This window comes from Canis lupus, assembly GCF_048164855.1.
Source record: "Canis lupus baileyi chromosome 27 unlocalized genomic scaffold, mCanLup2.hap1 SUPER_27_unloc_1, whole genome shotgun sequence".
Classification (NCBI taxonomy): Eukaryota; Metazoa; Chordata; class Mammalia; order Carnivora; family Canidae; genus Canis; species Canis lupus.
Window position 1 is genome coordinate 382882 of NW_027326442.1, and position 16019 is coordinate 398900.

Below are 16019 nucleotides of genomic sequence, written 5' to 3' on the forward strand. Positions count from 1 at the left end.
GGTCTAGAGATTTCTTTAAAAAACCTAAAAATAATAATAAATAAATTTGTAAGGCTATAGCTGCCACAGTGATTCCTCTGATGGATATAGGCTAAGTAAACTGAAAACTTCTGGGAAGGGTTCACCATTCTAGATGCCATTGAGAACACTCTCATGGTACCAATGCAGAAAAAAAATCCAGAATAGAGACACAAAAGATGAAAGCAAATTACTATAAAAAAATGACTAAATAATAAAGACAGCAAAAGACAAAGAAAGGAACACAATAGCAAAAGAAAACAACCAAAATGGCAATACTAAGTCTTTATCCATCAATAATTATTGAAATGTTAAAAATTAAACTTTTTTATTTTATATTTTAAAGATTTTATTAATGTATTCGTGAGAGTTAGAGAGAAGGGGGCAGAGATACAGGCAGAGGGAGAAGCAGGCTCCATGCAGGGAGCCTGACATGGGACTCGACCCTGGGTCCCCAGGATCACGCCCTGGGCCGAAGGTGGCGCTAAACTGCTAAGTCACCGGGGCTGCCCATAAACTCATTAAAAAAAAAAAAGAAAGAAAGAAAAAGATGTATTTTTCCAGAGAGAGTGCACATGCATGTGAGCAGGTCAAGGGCAGAGGGAGAAGAGAGAGAGAATCCCAGCAGACTCTCTCCTGAACGCGGAGCCAGACATGGGGCTTGATCTCCTGACCCTGAGGTCAAGATCTAAGCCAAAACCAAGAGTCAGATGCTCAACCGACTGAGCCACCCAGGTGCCCCAGCATTAAACTCTTTACTCAAAAGCCATGGAGTGGCTGAATGGATAAATAAAACAAGAACCAGTAACATGCTGTCATAAGAGACTTGTGGTATATTGAAGAATACACACAGACTGAAAGTGAAGGAATGGAAAATATTCCACGCAAATGGTAACTAAAAGAAAGGGTGGCTCTGCTTATGTCAGACAAAATGGACTTTAAGTTAAAAATGGTCTCACGAAACGAAGAATGCCATTATGTAATGATAAAAGGGTTATAAGACTTGTAAATATACATGCACCCCACATCATAGCATCACAGTGATAGACAGTAATCCCCCTCACCCACGGTTTTGCTTTCCATGGTTTCAATTACCTGTGATCAACTGTGATCTGGAAGCAGATGACCCTCCTCCTTCTGAGGTAAGATCAGAAGATCAACAGTAGCCTAACACTACGTCACAAGGCCTACGTTATTCACCTACTTCATCTCATCACACAGGCATTGCGTCGCCTCACATCATCATAAGAAAAGGGGTGCGTACGGTACAATAAGGTATTTTGTGAGAGAGAGACATTCACATAACTTTTTTTAGGCCATGTTGTTACAATTTTTTGTATATTAGCTTTATCGTTAATATCTCACGGTACCTAATTCATAAAGTAACCTTTATCATAGAAATAGATGTTTAAGAAAAAAACAGGATATGCAGTTGATCTGTGAACACCACAGGGTTGAACTGCATGGGTTCACTTAAATGTAGCTTCTCAAAGAGCTGCCAACATTAAGCCACAAGGCATTTATTTACAACCGCATAGGACCAAACTGAAGGCCTTTAGCACAGACGTCCCATCTGTTGTTGCCTTCTGAGTACCTAGAGAGGCTCAGTGAGGCTGCCAGCATCCGCCCACCACAGGAGGTCCCAGGACTGGGCAGGTCACATCATGTACTAATGGGGTGATTGGGCTGAACTCCTGGGGCTGGCAGGTAGAAGGCTGGGCTAAAGTAGAAAGTGCCCAGAGGGCAGAGACAGTGCCGCAAAGAGAGCCCCACACCCCTGGTGCCCTCATCCCTCCCAAGTCCTCCATGCAGTAGGTGTGACTGCAGGCCTTGGGCCCCTCCTGGGCTGGGTGTGGACTCCTCCTCCTAGTGGTGCCCTGGCCCCATGGCCTCCTGGAGGCCAGCACACTCAAGTTTGGCTACAGTAGCTGTTGACCATGGCTTGTGGTACACCAGCAGGCAGATGGGGCAGCTATACTGAACCTCCAAGATACTGCTGCCACCTTTAGACCCACCCAGTGACCTACTGATGAGCCAAGGCTACCAGGCTGCAGGACATGGCCATCTCGGGGCCACCATTCCTGTCACGAGCCAGTACACTCACGTAAGTATGTATACAGTACCCTGACCCTATCTTCTCTTTTTTATTAGAGTGCAGGTGGGCAAGTTGCGGGAGGGAGTGGGAGAGAGGATCTTAAGCAGGCTCTATGCCCAGCATGGAGTCTACACTGGGGCTTGAATTCATGACCCTGAGATCATGTATGGTCTACGTTGAAATCAAGAGTCAGATGCTTAACTGAATCATCCAGGTGCCCCCACACCCTTGAAGGTAGACTCCATTGGGCGTGGAGCCCAATGCAGGGCCTGAACTCATGACCCTGAGATTGAGACCTGAGCCGACATCAAGAGTTGAACTCTTAACTGAAGGAGCCACCCAAGCACCCCTATTTTCTCTTCTTTGTGATTTTTTAAATATTTCCTTTTCTCTAGTTTACTATATAAATACAGTATATCATACATATAACATAAAATATGTGTTATTCCTGTCGGTAAGGCTTCTCACAATAGTATGCCATTAGTACTTACGTTTTGGGGGAAGACAAAAGTTATATACAGATTTCTCACTGTTGGCATCCGTATCCACCATGCTGTTCTCAAGGGTCAACTGTACTAACAAACTAAATTCAACAGCACATCAAGAGAGTCCTATACCCTGACCAAGTGGGATTTATCCTTGGGATTCAAAGTTGGCCTCACACATGCAAAATCAATGCAAATCAATGTGAGACACAATACAAACAATGAGACACAAATATTACATCATCATCATTTCAACAGACGCAGAACATGTGACAAACTTCAACACCAACTCATGTTCAGTAAAACTTCTAAAACCTCAACACAATAAAGCCCATCTATGAAAACTCTACAGCTAATATAACCAGTGCGTTAAACCTGAAAGAACAAGGCAACGATCTCCACTCTCACTACTGCTACTCAACACTGTTCTGGAAGTCCTAGCCTGAGCAATCAGGCAAGACACAGAAACACAAGGTATAGAAGTCATAAAGAAAAAAGTAAAATTATCTATTCACAGGTGGAAAGATCATATATGTAGGAAAGTGTAAAGACTTTCCACAAAAAACTACTAAAATTCAGTAAACTTGCACAATATAAAATCAACATATAAAAATTGGAGACATTTCGAAAGACTAACAATGAAATATCTAAAAAAGAAATTAAGAAAACAATTCCATCTACCATAACAACAGCAAGAATAAAATACTTAGGAATCAAAAGAGGTGCAAGACTCGTATGCTGAAAATTATAAACACTGATGAAGGAAATTTTCAAAGACCCAAATAAATGGAAAGACATTCCAAGTTCCTGGATTGGAAAAATACTGTTAACCTATCCATACTACTCAAAGTGAAGCCTCCATCTCCTTGACTCCTTCTCACCGTCTCTCTCATTTCTCCACCTGGGAGGGGTGACCCCAGCTCTCCTCATATCTGGGTGCTTCTCAACACTCACCTATGAGTCATCAGAAGGTTCACACAGAAGCCTCAATTCCCTGATCTTCCCCACCACAACCCCCCTCAAAAAGAATAGGGGCTATAAAGGAAAACCCCAGTTCTGTCTACCTCCTTCAAAGGGAAAAACCTGGGGCTTCCCTGCTGGGAGTCTCTCCTGTGTCTCCGTTACTCTTCACACAAGTGACTTCTGACACTTTAGGCGTGAGGCGATTTTTCCCTGCAATGAGAACTCAGTCACATCACATCTCTGATACCATCCACCTGGAGATAGTGGCGGATCCCAACTTACCCGCCCAGTCCCACAAGACCGCCCCCGCCCTACTTCAGATGCCAATAGTAGTTAAGTCCCCAGGTTATACAACTTGTCTGATCTGGATGCAAATCAGAGGCTCCCATGAGCACCCCCTCAGGTTGGAGTAATTTGCTACAGTGGCTCACAGATCTCAGGGAAACACATTTACCAGTTATAAAAGGACAAACAATACAGATGAAGAGCCGGATGAAGACTTACACAGGGTGAAGTCCTGGCGGGGGGAGGACGTGCAGGAGTTTCTGTCCTTGTGGTGTTGGGGTACATCTAGGTGGAAGCTCTCCAAATCCCCTATGACTGGGGTTTTAGGAAGGTTTCCTCACATAGGCATGATCAATCATTCCATTTCCAGCCCCTCTTCCCTGCTCTGGAAGATGAGGGATGGGGCCTAAAATTCCAAGCTCGTAATCATGGCCTCATCTTTCTGGGGACCAGTCCCATCTGGGAGTCATCTGAGAGCACAGCCTGAGCCACCTCATTAGAACAAAAGATGATCCTAGCACCCTTATCACTTGGGAATTTATAAAGCTTTCAAGAGCCCTCTGGGGACTCCTGGGTGGCTCAGTGGGTTACCCTGCCTTTGGCCCAGGGCGTGGTCCTAGTGTCCCAGGATCCAGTCCCACATCGGGCTCCCTGGGCGGAAGCCTACTTCTCTCTCTGCCTGTGTCTCTGCCCCTCTCTCTCTCTCTGTCTCTCTCATGAATAAATAAAATCTTAAAAGAACAAAAGCCCTCTGTCAGGGATGGGGGTCAAAGACCAAATGCTGGAACAGAGGATGTTCCTAGTGTTATTACTTAGGAAATGACAAGGTTTCAGGAGCTCTGTGCCAGCAACTGAGGGCAGAGACTGATGCATATTCTCAATCATCTCATAGTGCTCCTAACTCCAATAAGCCCTCATCAGACTGGTATTCCTTCTGTCATTCTTACAGCGCTCCTTTGAAACCAGCTTTCTTACGGGTCTGCTGACTTGGTTTAGTGGGCCCCATCCTCTTTCAAAGCTAAGTTCTTGGAGAGCAGACACCCCGAATGTTTACACCGTCTTCCCGGTGAGAGCAGTTTCTGAACAAAACAGGAAGTCAACAAATATTTGAATAAATAGTTGAATGAACGCTCCGTGTTGATCGTATCACGTTCACCTATTCCTTTGATGAACATTTCATTGACCTCACTTTATAAACTAATGTTTTGAGAATTAACTCACCCAACTGCGTGTTGTTCAAAGTGGGAATACTGAAGCATAATGAAAGGGAAACTGGGTAAACAGACTAGAAGTACCAGTGTCAGGCGAAGTTGTCCTTTTATACGCAGCATCAGAACACTTGCACAATGTCCATGTTTGACCAGTGCTTGTCGATTTCATGAAGAATTGAGCCCCAGCTGGATCCAGAAACAGCAGTCCCCACTGGAGCGTTGGTTGTGTTTTCTTGTTTTGATAGTTTTCCTTGAAGCCACACCATCCGGGAAATCCACAACCACAGCTCCAGGACAGATGCTGCTCCTCTTCCCCATCAGGTCAGCTGTGCGTTTTCAGTGTCAGGCCACTGAGGTAGAATTAGTTGACTCCATGTCGGCCCGCTGGGGTGGTTGCAACATTTCCTGCAACTTGGCGTGCACCCGGGAGAGTTCCACTCTGTTGAGCTTCCCCCACCTGTATTCATCCAAGTATACAACACATTCAGCAGGAACAGGGGACTGCACACGCTTCAGCTCCTTCAACCCTCCTAACTGTTGAAGCACGTTCGTGATGCCCGATGTGGAGATGACATTGTCGTAGAACACGAGCGAGGGGAGGCTCGAGCAGCAGCACAGAGCAGGCAAGCAGGGTTCGGAGCTGGGCTTCCTTCAGCCGGCAGCTGCACAAGTTCAGGTGCTGTAGAGTGCCAGACACCTCCCCCAGCAGAACCTGGAGGGGCCCAGGAACCGTGTGGGACAGGTTATTGCCACAGAGAACCAACTCCTTCAGGCAGGTGGCACGAATGCTCTGGGACAAGTAGGTGATGTCATTCTCAATGAGCCTGCATCCATTGATCACCAGCGTCTCCAGTGGTTTTGCAGGCCATTGTGGACAGACAGACACAGTCACTTCTTGGAAACTCGAGTGTCCCACTAGATACATTTGGGAAAGATCCAGAAATCTGGCCTGAGAAATTGGCACAATGCCTACCCGAGTCTGGATGCACATGGTGGGAGCCAGGCTTCTGTAGTGGTTAAGACCACAGAGTGTGGAGTGAAACCCATCCCCGCTGGCCATGGGACCTCTCTGTTTGCAGACTATGGAGTCAGGCACCTCTCAGCCTTAGCTTCCTAATAAGCCCCATCAACACAATTATCGCACATGCTCCACAAAGTGTGGCTGAATTAATGAAATTTAGCTATAGCTCCTACACATGGTAAAGCATAGGTTTTACTGGCTGGAGAATTTGGGAAGATGGTTCCCCATGCTTCTATTTACTCAAAGACCAGGCCCCAGGAGAACAGCTCTGTATTCGGGGGGGGGGGTAGGGGGGGGCAGGCTACAGAGAAGTCTGTGAGACACAAAAGAGAGGAAGGAGTTCATCAAATCAGCTGAGCTTAGACATTGGTGAGGGGGCAGTTCCCTCCCTCAAACACCACCCTGACAACCTACCATCCTGGTTCACTTTCTCTACATAAGCTCTAGGAAGACGAGACCCTGAGTTTGGTCAGAGTTTCATATCCATTCTTAGCTGTCTGCTTGGCACGGACTGAGTGCGTGAAAATGAATGAAAGAGTGAATGACAGGCCAATTTCAGACCTGCATCTTTCTCTTCTATAGCAATCGACAGCCACTGGCTGGTCCAAGACCTCAGCCTTGCAGTCTGTGTCCTCAGTGACTCTGCGGCCTCACAGGATTGGAAATCCAGGCTTGTCTCTGCTCCGACGCAGCGGGGTTCAGGGACGACTCCAGGGATCCTGGCCCCTGGCCCTTCAGAGGGACTTGTCGCACACTCACTCAGCATCTTATGCAGCTGGCCCGAGAGACAGCCAAAGATGAGATGGAGCTTCTAGAGGCGGCCCAGTGGACTCAGCAAAAAGAAACAGTCTGCAGGGAAATCCCAGGGGATGTCGTTCATGATGAGGTTGCCCAGGTTGCTCATTTACCCTTGCGCAGGTAAAAAAACTGGATTAGGTCAGAACGGGAGCAGAACGTACTCCTGTAATGAAGCCTCAGCTCCCGGATGGTCTCCAGCTCCAGCATCCCCAGGATCTCGACAAGGCTGAGGAATGGCACTTGGACAATGACCAGTGTCTGACAGTGGAGGCGCAGACCGCCATGGTTCTTCTCGACTCTCTGGAGTATGTACCAGGGGAACCCAGACAGGTGGAAGAAGCCGAACAAACCACCTAGGAAAAGGTCTCTGTGTATTTCCTCGGGTTCTCGGTGATGCTAAGGCTGTTCTTTGTAACTGGGTGTCAGCTTGTCCGCCTCCGGCTCTTCTAGCATGTGAGTGATGACAAAGGGTGCAGGAGTAGCCTCCGAGCACTCCTCCCAGTTGGAGTGCTCAACGTCATGGGTAAAATCCAGCACCTTCAGCTTTGATCTCCTGTGGGGAATGAGGAGGAGAGCAGACATGAGGAATTTCAGGCCTGTAGAGCGGGGCCGGCAGGAGACCAGCAGCAGCGGCAGACCCTGGGGACCCACCACTGTGCCAACCAGCAGCCCTGCCCTCTGCCGTCCACTACGCCTTCTAGGTGCCCTCCTTGCTTCCCCACATTATACGTTGCCGGGATACCACCCAGGAACCCAGCCACACTCTTAACCACCTCAGTAGCATGATCAGCTCTGAACTATGCCAGGACTCTCTTCACGGAGGGACTCTGACAATGGCCTCAGGGCCTCATGATGACAGATGCTGCACCACCAGGAGAGGCTAGCACATGCTTGGACTCCACATCCCTGAATCCAGCTCCCACTTCTGCAATTCACTGTGCCCCTACCAGCACCCCATCTCTCCAGTTACCTGGGCCAAACAGCCTTAGGAGGAACCAATTCAGCCCATCCAGGACGGCTTCCAAGAGGTCTTGAGTTCTTGACTGATCTCTTAACGGTCCCAGACGGAGGCAGGGAAAGGGCCAGGCCTGCACCATTGCTGTCACAGTCTTCGTGTGTCCCCCATCAAAGGCTGCTGTGGACAGAGTTGGGAAAAGGCCCACAGGGAGCTCTTCCAGGTCACGTACAGCTGAGGCCTTCTCATTCCGCAGGCTCTGTGCTGCAAGATCCAAGAGATTGAGAGGGTCTTGTCCACTCATCTCCACCAACCTGGCACAAGGTTAAGGGAAAAGCCTAAGTAGATTTTCACAGTGCTCAGCCTCCTCCTGTTGGCACAGGACACTCAGCCTCAACCACCCATCTTAGCAGGAAGTGAGACCCTAGGCGGTCCTCCACCTCTCCTGCCATCCTACAACTTCTAGTCCTAAATCTTCAGCTCTTTCTCTGCTAGGTTCACCCAGTGTCCCTTAATACCAGCTAAGTGAAGGAAAACAATTATGGCTTCATCTCCATTCTTTATTGGACTTCAGAGAGTATAAATTGTTCCAAACCTAATTTCCTGAACTTTCCCAAAGATCATCACCATCTCCAAGGTGATTTCAAGGAGCCGGACAGAATAACCCATCTCTTACCCCAGTCCAGTGGTAAGAGGTCGGGTCCTGAGGTTTTGTTTGCCTTCTCTGGCAAGCAGAGCTTCTAAAACAGTAACGGCAACTTTCCACAAGTTCAGATCTGTCCTCCTTCCTGCTCTATGGAATACGTCCCTATTCACATTCTACCAAGCTCAGAGCAATTCAGAGACTAGAAAATTATTTTTAAAAAATCAAGAAGACATAAAAAACCCCTCTTATGGGGCTAGTGAATTTTTGACATAAAATGTCAGAAAAAGACAAGAGAAGGGAACATTAAAGCACCATCGTGGGGTGCCTGGGTGGTTCAGCTCTGCGGCTGCCTTCAGCTCAGGTCATGATCCCAGGGTCTTGGGATTGAGCCCCGAATGGGGCTCCCTGCACTCAGCGAGGAGTCTGCTTCTCCCTCTGCCCTTCTTTCCCCGCTTGTCCTATCTCAAGTAAATAAATCTTCTTTAAAATGTACCATCTCAGGTATAAGTAGATACAAAGGTCGTTACTAAAACATTACTAAGAAGAACTAATTGGTGTTCTTTGAACAGAATCACAAAGCATTTCTTCTAGGAACAAGAGCAGACTGACACATTTGAGAATCTCTCAGTGAACTTCTGATGACACATGGACAACTGAGCTTGAGTGCTCTCAGCTGCCTCCTGAAACCCTAAATGAAGTAAAGGAATAGCTAAGACCAGAAAGTCAAGGAGAATGAATTAGCCCCACTCTTCAAGAAAAGCCAACTTTTAGAATCTGAAAAAGGTGGATTGGGAAACTAGTGTGCAGACTACAGAAGCCAACACCTAAGCCTATACAGGTGGTGAAATCAGAAATCAATTGCAGAACCCACGAGGCCTCAGGAGCAACAGCCGCAGGCAGGGCCCCAGGCGAGGGCCAGAGCCACCCGCCAGCACTGTGGTACTCGAGGAGGCTCTACAACCACATGCATTTACCTCCACCACCAGCACGGCCAGCAATCCACACCCGGGCCCGACCTTCCTCTACTTCCCACCCCGACTGCTCTGCTGCTCCCTGGAGCAGTGCTCAGCCCTCACATCCCATGGCAGGCTGCTCTTCTGTGGGGCACAAGGGGAATGCGCTGGGGCAGGTTTGGTACATGAGCATTTAGAACCACCAAAACACTGGACTATGACCCAACTGAGCATGCTCCACTTATGTATGAGCAGGAAGGGGCACCTGGCTCAGAGCTGAGGCCCGGGAGGCAGCTTATGGAGCAGGCAGGACAGGAGGGCACACGAGGCCCCTGTCACAACCACCAACTGTTCTGATGGCAGAGCTCCTCGGAAGCAGGAGGGCCCTTGCTGCAGAAGTGGCTGTGTGTGAACCCTCCCCTGTGCTTCTGAAATGTCCCATTTCTCTGAAGGAACAGCCCAAGAAGAGCCACATGCCTGGAACCCAGAGGGGTGTCTCTGCCCTTGCCCCTCCCTCATGCCCCTCTCACTCAGCAAAAAAGTCAGTCCAACTACTTGACTCCTCATGAGGGATGTATATCCTACTGATGGCTGCAGAGGACACAGAAAAGAGGTTCTCCAAATGTCGGCAGTGAGAACTCCCACACTCTGAGGCGACCTCCATTCCCCTCCCCCTCAGCCTGTCAGCCTTCCTCCCAAATGCCTTTCTGAGGAGGAGCCATTCCCACCTACAGCTGCTCCCACCTGAAGCCACTAAGCATCTCCCCGCTGCGCATCTGCACCTGAAGGATCCTCATCAACCTCCCTCTGTAGTTGCGGTGGCTGTTTAAGCACAGTCTACTTGTCACACTGACTTCTGCTTTCTCCCTTTGTGGAGATTCTCAGCCCAAGGCCTCGGGCCTCTGCCCAGCAGGTAGGAGGAGATGAGGCCTCTGGCTTCTGAGTGCAGCCAACAATGGGTCACTCCTCTTCTCCTCCACAAAATCCAGGATCTATTGCTGGCCAACTGACCACGTGCACCGCCTGAATGCACTTCACCTATGTGGGAAGGGTCTCCCCTGAGATTCCAGTGGCCTCTAATCCTGGGGAAGACTCAGAAGAGGAAGACCAGTGAGTAAATGATGGCCTTGGCCACTGCAGCTGGTCTTGGGCTATGATGGATACTCATCTTGTCCTCCCTGCATTATTTGTTGCAGATTCCCCTCAAGGTCCCTACAAACTCTGCTGTCCTCCTCGCTAAGTTGCCAGGTGGCCTTCCTCACACCTTCATCTCTAAAATTTCTGAGCCCCAGCTCACCAGGCCTCTTTTGGCAAGGGTTGTGGCACTTGTCTTTTTACTGTCACAACGGGGCAAGGGAATACCAAGAGGGTCCTGGATGAATCTCCTGGGAGTCAAACTTATTGCTCTTTATGCCCTGGTTTTAATTTTTTTCCGATTTTATTTATTTATTCATGAGAGACACAGAAAGAGAGGCAGAGACAGAGGCAGAGGGAGAAGATTTCCCTCGGGGAGCCCGATGTGGGACTTGATCCAAGAAGTGCAGGATCACGCCATGAGCTGAAGGCAGGTGCTTAACTGCTGAGCCACCCAGGCGTCCTTCTATGTCCCGGTTTAAAAGCAGCCCTATCCTTTCCTAACCTGGGTCATTCACTCCAACCAAGAATGGGGGCTCCTTTGCTTGCCAACTCGGTGCTAGACACAAAGAGGATAAAGTCTTCAGGTGGCAGCCGTGGCTTCTAACTCTGTGGGACTCCTCCGCTCACCAGTGGATAGTTGTGGAACCTAACCAACGTTATCACTTGGTGGGTTTGACAGAACTTACCTCACAAGATGCAGTTCTGGGCATGCGGTCATGTCATGTCCAACGGTCTTCCACCAGGGCCCAGCAGCATTACAGGAACGGCTTTATGAAACATATCCGAGCCACCTCTGTGGACAGCATGGGTTTGCTCCAGACTCCTGGAAGGTATCGTTCCCTACCCATGATACACCCAATCTTCTGAGATCTGCTCAGTCTTATGCCCAAGTAACAAGGCTGCTTTCAACTGCAGCTTAGACTCTGCTGCTCTGCAGAGAACTTTCCTATTCTGGGATACACTCAAAAGTCGAAGTCTTTTTGGGTTCAGTCAGTTAAGAGTCTGACTTTGGTCAGGTCGTGATCTCAACGTCCTAGAATGGAGCCCTGCGTTGGGAACTTTGGCTCAGGTTGTGATCTCAATGTCCTGGGATCGTGCCCTGTGTTGGGATCCGTGCTCAGCAGGGAACCTGCTTCTCCCTCTCCCTCTGCTCCTGCCCTGTGCTCTCCTTCTTTAACAAATAAAACCTTTTTTTTTTTTAAGTGGCAGTCTTTTGTGTCACCTGGTATACAAGGCAGAGAGTGTTCTGAGATGTGGAATATGTTGTCTCCAAAACCTGAAAAGTCCTCTCAGGCATTGTGCTTCCTTCTCTGCAGGAGATTCAAGTGGTATAACTCATGTTTTACTTTGGATGATAGGAACCAGCATGTCCCCAACTGTTGGGGCACTCAAAATTGTTCTCATGTGGCAGATAATTGAATCTTCACAGGCATCTTCTCCAACAATGGAATGCACGTTTCTTACCAAGGCTTCCAATGTGCCAGACATTTCCTGTAATCTAACTCCATTGACAAGCTATCAGAGGAGCAAATCGGCACAATGTTCTTCAGATACCCAGGTGGTACGTGAACTATGACAGACTGGAAAGGTACAACCCTGGAGCAATGGGAAATGCATACTGTTGTCTGCTCCATGTGAATCCAAACGGTATCTGATAGGGATAGAAAGAAACACATTTGCCAACTAATGTTTGTATACCATGTACCTGAGAAGTCATGAATCTGGCTTGAGCGAAGAGACTACATCTGGCATAGCAGCCTCAGTTGGGGCTACTATCTGGGTGAATTTATGGAAATTTCGGCCAACCTCCAGGATGAATCTGGTTTCTGCAGGGGTAGACAGGTGAATTAAATGGAAATATGACAAGGACCATCACTTGAATCCTTTATATCCTTAAGAGGAATAAAATTAGGGATGCCTGGGTGGCTCAGTAGTTGAGCATTTGTCTTAGGGTCAGGGAGTGATCCTGGGGTCCCAGGATCCAGTCCCACATTGGACTCCCTGCATGGAGCCTGCTTCTCCTCCCTCTGCCTATGTCTCTACCTCTCTCTCTCTGTCTCATGTGAATAAATAAAATCTTTTTTAAAAACAAAGGAATAAAAAAAACACCAAACAAAACAAAACAACAAAAGAGTAATAAAAATATCCGTCATTCCTCCTAGATTGTGATATTGTTTTATACTTACTATTTTGACCAGGGATGGAAACAGGTACAGAGGCCTCCACTTGGCCTCCACAATCATGATAGTTCTGATCCTACAAATGAAAGACGCAATGTGTGTTCTGCATGGATTTTCAAACATTCTATTCCATTACACATCTGCAAACTGAGTAATGTCACACGGTTACCATTGTGAGCTGGATCCTGACCTGGGATTCTATTTATTTGGCTCCCCATAGGCCCCATCCTAACAGTGAGCCACGATTATGTTTTGTATATCCAGAAACTAATGTTAACTCTGACCCTACATCCAACAATATTAAAATTCTTGGTATATTCCCCCTTCCCCAGTCCACTCCTCAAATTACTCCTAGAGTCCAATCCCCCTTGTTTATTTACATTTACCCAAATGTGGGAGGCATTTACCTCCCAAATGGCCACAATGATTCTAGCCTCCTGGTATTCAGTCATTCCCTTGTGAAGTCCCCTGCCTCACTGAGTAAGGCAGACCTGTGACAATCTGTGACAATTACAATGTGTGACTTCCAACGTTAGGTCATAAAAGGCATTGTGACTTCCGCTTTGCTTCCCCTGGATCACTTGCTTTCACGTCATGGAAACACCCAAGTAGCCTTATGGAAACATCCATGAGGCAAGGAATTGAGGCCTCTGGTCAAAAACTTACTGGCCGGGCACCGGGGTGGCCCAAGTCATGATCCCAGGGTCTTGGGGTCAAGCCCCACATCAGGCTCTCTGTTCAGCAGGGAGCCTGCTGCTCCCCCTGCTTGTGCATGTGAGTAAGCTGCCTTGGAAGTGGACATCCCAGGCTCAGGTCAACCTTCAAATGACTACAGCCCCAACCCACATCTTGTGTGCATTCTCAGAGACACCATGAGCCAGCACTATCTGGCTAAGCTTTAACTAGATTTTTGACCCACAGAAACCACGTGAGATAACAAAAATAGTCAATTATGCTACTAAGTTTTGGGGTAACTTATTGCACAGCTACAGGTAAAAGATATGCTGAATAACTGTACGAAAATTCCTGGAAGAATATTTATCCCCTTGCCATACATACATGGTCCTTTGTTCTGGGGACCTGGCCTCCTCTTCAAAGACTAGACAGTCCCAGGCCTGAACACTGACTAGAACTTGGCAAGGGATCATGCCTTTGTATTGAGCCGTCTTCAGCCTCCCATCATCCAGCCTTGATTTCTTTTGATAATAAGAGTACTACTCCTGGTGGCTGACCTTCCATTTTGTACGAGAAACACTGGGCTCTTCAAACCATTTCTGGAACCCTTTGTGGGTTGGTGCCTTGGCTGCCACTCCAACCTCATGGCTCACAGTAAATGGTGTAAACCTGGCCTCTGATGGTTCAATGCCACCGCCTGACCTCAAGTGCTGCAGGGTCCTGTCATCCGTTTCTATGACAGCCACTCTTACTGTTTGTCAGCACTGGCCTATGCACGTACCCCACCACTGAACTGTTTAACGACGCTGCTGTCCCTCTCATCAGCATATTCCTAGAGCCTTGGTAAATGATGTGTTTGTCGGTGCTTCCTGTGGAATATATCCATTTGCTTGGGTTTTCTTACCTTAGAAAGTCATCATATGTATCCCAGCTTCACAATCCCTGAGCGGTTTAGCCTTCAGCTGCCATCTGTCAGGGGTCCAGCAATTTCAACCTCACTGAGCACGGGCCGTAGCTTCCTTTCATGCTTCTAGAAGCCATCCTTGTAGCAAGTTCACACAAACTCCTGCGGTCCCTGACAGAATGTCAAACCTTGTATCTCAGAAGAATACTCCCAAAGCAGTAAATTCACCCTACCCAATCTGAATCCCCCTCTCCTTTATCAAGCACCTATACTCCAGTCCCAAACACGGTCCCCAAGCTGGTACTTGCTGGTTAGGTTGTTCAGCCTCCTTAGGGTGTAGTACCTTCATCTGCCTTCTCAGCCTGAGCGCATCTCCTGCTCTGTTATGCTGGAACATAGCCCCAGTTACACACAAGGGGAGAAACTGGAGAAGAGGGCAAGAAGAGCAAATCCTGTCTCAGTGAAGGATGGCTCTGCAAGTATTCAAATAAAAGACTTTGATGGGGTTTTTGTTTCTTAGGGGGATGGTTTTTTTTTTTTTTTTTTTGGTTTTGTGTCTTGTTGTTTTCTTTTTAGGTAGGCCTCATGCCGAGTATGGGGACAGAACTCACCCCCCAAAGTCAAGAACTAAGCCAAGATCGAGTGCAATGCTTAACCAACAGAGCAACCCAAGTGCCCTAAAGATTTTAGCTTTGCTCGTTTTGTTTTTAAGATTTTATTTATTCTTGAGAGAGACAGAGAAAGAGGCAGAGACCTAGGCAGAGGGAGAAGCAGGCTCCGTGCCAGGAGCGCTATGCAGGACTTGATCCCAGGACCCCAGGATCAAGCCTTGAACAGAAGGCAGATAGATGCCCAACTACTGAGCCACCCAGGCGTCCCAAGATTTTAGTTTTTAATAGAGTGGGAGGGCAGCCCGGGTGGCTCAGTGGTTTAGCGCGCCATCAGCCCAGGGCCTGATCCTGGAGACCCGGGATCGAGTCCCACGTCAGGCTCCCTGCAAGGGGCCCGCCTCTGCCTCTGACTGTGCCCCTCTCTCTGTCATAAATAAATAAAATTAAAAAAAAACTAGAGTGGCTTGGCCCACTCAGTCCCATGGGCTCAGAGGGTTCAGGACGATTTCAGATCACAGGGGCCTCAATGCAGGTAACTCCATCGACACGCCCAGGGGCCAGTCTTTCCCGAACGGGAGGACTTTAGCACAGCAAACCCGCCGTGGCTGGGAGTTGAGGCTTCTCGGGAACTCCGCTTCCCTGGTCAGTAGGTCCCAGGCGGACCCTTAGCTGCTCGGCCCGCATCCCCCACGCCCACCAGCCGAGAGGAAGGCGTCCTGGCCGCTCCCCAGCAGCTCCCGAGGCGGGCTCTCGATCGCCAGTCGGCTCCCTGCCTCCGTGCGCCCGGCCCAGCACAGCCGTCCAACGCCGGGGTCCCCCTCGCTAACCACTTACTCGTCAGGACGCTCCCCAGAGCGCGTGGTGTGCGCGGGCTCGTGCCCTCCGTCCGCGGGCCGCCCTCCCGAGTCAGCGATTCAGCGCCGCTGACGCCCTGACCCTGACCGTGGGGCCTGCGCATCCGCAGCCCGAGGCGAGGCCCCGCGGGGGGGGGGGCGGGGCGGGGGCGGCTGCGACCGGGCCTAGCACGTGCCCTCGGGCCTCGGGTCAAGGCGACCAGGCCGCGCAGGTGGCGCAGGCGGCTC

At 48.9% G+C, this 16019-nt stretch overlaps 1 long non-coding RNA gene across 5 annotated transcripts; it reads right to left on the reverse strand.

Moving 5' to 3' along the window:
* Positions 1-382: 382 nt before the first annotated feature.
* LOC140629609 (uncharacterized) lies at positions 383-15846 on the reverse strand. 5 transcript variants are annotated; one of them, XR_012027442.1, is made up of 8 exons: positions 15772-15846; positions 14670-14750; positions 14327-14497; positions 12754-12823; positions 11254-12218; positions 7847-8145; positions 4066-7429; positions 383-3771 (listed from the first exon to the last, which is right to left on the reverse strand). It is a non-coding gene; the product is annotated as an uncharacterized lncRNA (long non-coding RNA). The 5 variants fall into 5 exon arrangements; XR_012027444.1 differs by lacking the exon at positions 15772-15846 and having other exon boundaries at positions 13807-14497; positions 14670-14830; XR_012027441.1 differs by lacking the exon at positions 15772-15846 and having other exon boundaries at positions 14670-14828.
* Between the last annotated feature and the right edge of the window lie 173 nt (positions 15847-16019).